Raw genomic sequence first — 4,560 nt, 5'->3', positions numbered from 1 at the left:
ACCCACCCCTGCCCCTCCTCCGCCCCACATGCCTCCCCTGACCCGCCTTCCTATCCCGCCCACCGCCGCCGCACAGGGCCATGGCCCTCGCCCAGCCAACTACCTCCGGCGGCCATGCCCTGCCCGGCAACCACCGGATCCGGTGGGATCCCGCTCCACCTCCCCTCATCTATCGCCTTTCACCATGCCGTCGCGCCGGACGGATGGAAGGTATCCGATGGAGCGCCATCTTCCTCCAGCGCCAGCTCCCTCCCATGGCCGGCCCGATATGGGCTGGATCTCTTCTCCTAGGACGGCGACGATGTGCCAGGAGATACACGGTGGCTACGGTAGCAGGGATCGTGCGTGCAGTCTGGCGCCCGTGGATGTGCAGCTCGGCTGTGTGAGATGCGGTTGTGGGTGTTAATGTCAAGCAGTTCATGGGCACGCCGGTGATGACAACAGCAACGGCTCCGCTTCCAGCGAGCTCAACCGGTCGTCCGCCGGCGGGATCCTCAGGTGAGCACCGCCCCTGTTCCCCTGTTACAACAATAGGAGGACATCGTGCAGTTCGTTAACTCCTGGCCCGCGATTACCCTGTCTTCTCCGTGACTCGCCGGCATAGTGCCCCGCTGGCGCACGGGCCACCCAACCCCACAGCACCCACTCCTCCGATGGCAACCACCACCCCGACTCCTTGGATCCTCCTCCCTAGTGCTCACCCGCCGAACACCACATCTTCCTGACCCCATCTCGTTTCCTGTGTGCAGTTCGGCGGTGCGTAGATGTACAGTGCGGTGGAGCTGACAAAAACGACGAGGAGTACGATGGTGTGTGACTTGTGGTTCGCGGGTACTGGTGACCCCCATCTTGCCAAGATCCATCCGCCGCCCCTTCCCTTCCCTCCCTCCTAGGTGTGCAGAACGGTTTCCGTTCAGTGCACTGTGAATTCAGTGCAGTAAAATTTCTAATGCAGCTCGTTAATTCCTCTTTGCAGTTTGTTTGGTGCCCCCGGCATGAGGTTCAGCCAACTTATCTTCTTGTAGTTCGAAAACTGGTCTACAAACGAAAAGGCATGCATGATTTGTGGACGACTAAGGATTTTACCTGTGTGCAGCTCTATTTGCAGTACTTGCGCCTCGACTGTGGAGTTCGCCTGGCATTTTCGTTCAGTCCACTGTGTAAAAAATGAACTAGATGTCTCCGCGGCCTGCAGTGAGACAATCCACTTTTGTTGTTGATTTTGATGAATTTAGTGCAGTAAAATCTCAAATTAGTATGCTTTGCGGCTTGTTTGAGCACAGTGAAGAACCACCTCAAGAAATTCAGAATCCCAGTCAACTTGTCAGCGCGGAGAGAAAAAACGGCGTCAACAACAACACAAATGCAGATCCAGGGGTGGCCGAAGCTGGAGTGGAGTTGCTCTCCTCCATGGCGCTCCACCTCGGTGGCTGTGCGGGTCATAGGAGTTTTTTTTTCTTTTTTTGGATTTTGGATGTGCAGTGCACACGGATCATGCGAGCAGTGCACCCGGATCACGCGAGGAGTTAATTGCAGCGTGATTACAGTTTTGGTGGCGCGGGCAGCATTTTTTTCTTTTATTTTTATAGAAAAAGTTTCATCTAGCCAGCCTTTTTTTATTTCGAATATGCAGTTCAGTGGCATGGTGTAGTTTGCAGGTGCAGTACGCCACTGGGGTGTGATCTAGTACGTCACGGCTAGTGCTCAATTGTCGTTCAGCTGGTGACATTGTGGATTTTGTGTGTATGGCTGTGTGTGTGGCTGTTTAAAAACAATGAAAAGATATAGAGTATATGTTTTGAAGCTCACTTTGTTCTCCCACGTGGTTCACTATAATAAAACTCCTCCATTGTTCACTATATCAAATGCAACGCTGCAGTGTGTTTGGCCCTCCGATGTGGTTCACTTTTGAGAGTGATGGTGTTCACATGCACAAAGCATGGAAGTGTGAAAAAATTAGCGAAACAAAAAATAGTAATGTGGTTCACTTCCATGTATGTCGAGGTTCATTTGCACTCGTCTCTGCGGTCCACTCTTGTTTATAAAAAATGTTTAAAAAAAGAAAACAAAAACTCGTTCGAGAAAATTTACGTCCAACAAAAAGAAATCATGAAGTTTGCTTGACTTGCTTGACTTTCTGATGCAGTGCGGTTTTTCGTTCGAAGCAGTGCGTTCTTTCATAAAAAATGACGACAAAAACTCACAAAAGCTCATCTGAGAAAATTTACGCCCGACAAAAAATCATGAAGTTCGCTTGACTCTTTGATGTAGTGCGCTTTTCCGTCTAAAAGCAGTGCGGTTTTCTTCCTCGTCTTCAAAAATTTACGTCCCACAAAAAGGAAACCATGCAGTTCTCTTGCCCGTCTAATGCAGTGCGGCTTTTCGTCCGATGCAGTGCGGTTTTCAGTCGGATGAAGTACGCACGTTGATTTGGGTGTCGCGAAAAACAGAGTGTCCGTATTTCGGTAAATTTAAAACTGCTCTTAAACCGTAACGAATTAGAGAGAGTGTTCTACATGAAAAAGTTGTGCCTCGTCGATACCTTTCCGACGGCGTATCGTTCCGAGCAGCGATTTGTAAAAATTTCGCGAAAAACTGCAGCTGTCACTCGTCGCCCGCCACATGATTTTCAAAATTAACTAAAAACTATAAGGAATCTAAAAAACATTGCAATATATGAAAGTTGTGTCTCGTCCAAAGCTTTTCAACGATATATTACGCGCCTTGTTTCGACAAACGGTTAAAAAACTAGAGCGAAAACAATACTGAAAATTTGAAAAAATTTGAAAAACATAATTCCGCGATTTAGTAAATTCGAAACTGCCTTTAAACCGTAACGAATTAGAGAAAATAATAGATATGAAAAAGATGCGCATCAACGATATATTTCCAACGATGTATTATTTGCTTCGTTCCGACGAGCGGTTTAGAAGAAATCGCGAATAAACGCTCGCTGCCACTCGTCATGGGCCACACCATTTTTAAAACTGCTCTTAAACCATGAGGAATCTCAAAAAGTGTTCAACATGGCGAAGTTGCGCCTAATCCATAGCTTTTCAACGGTATATTCACGCCTTGTTCCGATAAACGGTTAAAAAACTAGAGCAAAAACAGTACCGAAAAATCAACGCGTGCAGTTTTTTCCGACGGGAAGTTCACTCGTGTGAGTGTTGCAGCACACTTGGTTCAAACAATGAGTGCACTTGCGTTGAGCGTGCAGTGCGGAAGTGTTATCAGATAAGTTATTCTGCTAATTATATATATATATATATATATATATATATATATATAAAGTTTTAATCATGTTGAACAAGATGTAAAAAATGTTGAACGTGTATAGTAAAAATGTGGATCATGTTTTAGAAAAATGATGAATTTTTGTATCATGTATATAAAAGTTTTAATCGGGAATTTGGCAAAGAAAATGAACAAGTATTTGGAAAAGGTTAATAAATCATTTCTGAAATGTTTAAATGTGAATAAAAAATATTGACAATGTAATAAAAAATGATGAATTTTTTTGATCATGTATGTAAAAGTGTTAATCAAGCGTTTGAAGAAATGTTGACCATGTATTCAAAAATATTAATCCTTTTGTATGAAAATGTTAATCAAGCATATTAAATAATTTATGGATAAAATGTGGACCATGTCTTAAAAAATGTTCATCTTATAAGTGATCATCAAACATTTAAAATGTTAAAATATGAACAAACAAAATGTTGATCATATATTTTAATTTTTAGAATTTGTATTGTAAATATGTCAAACATGTAAAATGTTGTTGACATATATAAAAAAAATGTAAAATGTAAAACCAAAAAAGAAACTTAGAAAACCAAGAAAATTAAAACCATAAAATAAACAAAATGATCCAAAGAATAAATAAATTGAAAAATAAAAGTGAAAAAACAAATGCAAAAATGAAAAAAAAGAAGAAACTAACCTGAGAAAACCGGCTCTAGTTACCTCAAGAAGGACGCCCCCACTACTAGTTGTGAACACCGCGCGCCGGAGTAGCTAGCAGCACCGGTCTTCTTTCAGGAGGTACTTGGATCATGTTCTTAAAAGTTCGAAAATTGATTACAAATTTTAAAATGTTTGGAATTGCAAAAAAATCTTTCAGATTAAAAAAATCATGAATCTTGAAACAATGTTTTTGGATTTAAAAATACTTCAAAATTCAAAAATTGTTTCCAAATTTGAGAAATGCCCTGTGATTTCAAAATATGTTCATGAATTGGAAAATGTTCCTAGATTCCAAAAAAATGTTCTTTGGTTTTGAAAATGTCTTTAATTTGGTAATTGTTCCTGTAATAATCTAAAATTCTTCCAAATTTTCTAAAAAACGTTCAGGAATGTGAAAAATATTCTCAGATTTCATTTTTATCTTGAATTTGAAAATTGTTCCTGTATTTCATAAAATTTTCACGTATTATATTTTTTTATCTATAAAATTGTGCATGATTTTAAAAAAAGTTCATGAAAACCGTCCATGAATTCGAAAAAATGTTTGTGCCTTTAAAAAATTATGAATAAAAAAATCATGAATTTGGAAAG

At 41.2% G+C, this 4,560-nt stretch overlaps 1 long non-coding RNA gene across 2 annotated transcripts; it reads left to right on the top strand.

Annotated features, from left to right (window-relative positions):
• Positions 1–16: 16 nt before the first annotated feature.
• LOC119308425 lies at positions 17–1,808 on the top strand. 2 transcript variants are annotated; one of them, XR_005150100.1, is made up of 3 exons: positions 17–498; positions 750–893; positions 977–1,808. It is a non-coding gene; the product is annotated as an uncharacterized LOC119308425 (long non-coding RNA). The 2 variants fall into 2 exon arrangements; XR_005150099.1 differs by having other exon boundaries at positions 750–1,808.
• Positions 1,809–4,560: the final 2,752 nt, after the last annotated feature.

This window comes from Triticum dicoccoides, chromosome 5B, assembly GCF_002162155.2.
Source record: "Triticum dicoccoides isolate Atlit2015 ecotype Zavitan chromosome 5B, WEW_v2.0, whole genome shotgun sequence".
NCBI classification, from domain to species: domain Eukaryota; kingdom Viridiplantae; phylum Streptophyta; class Magnoliopsida; order Poales; family Poaceae; genus Triticum; species Triticum dicoccoides.
The sequence above is the reverse complement of the archived record's forward strand: the minus strand, read 5'-3'. Positions and strand labels throughout refer to the sequence as shown.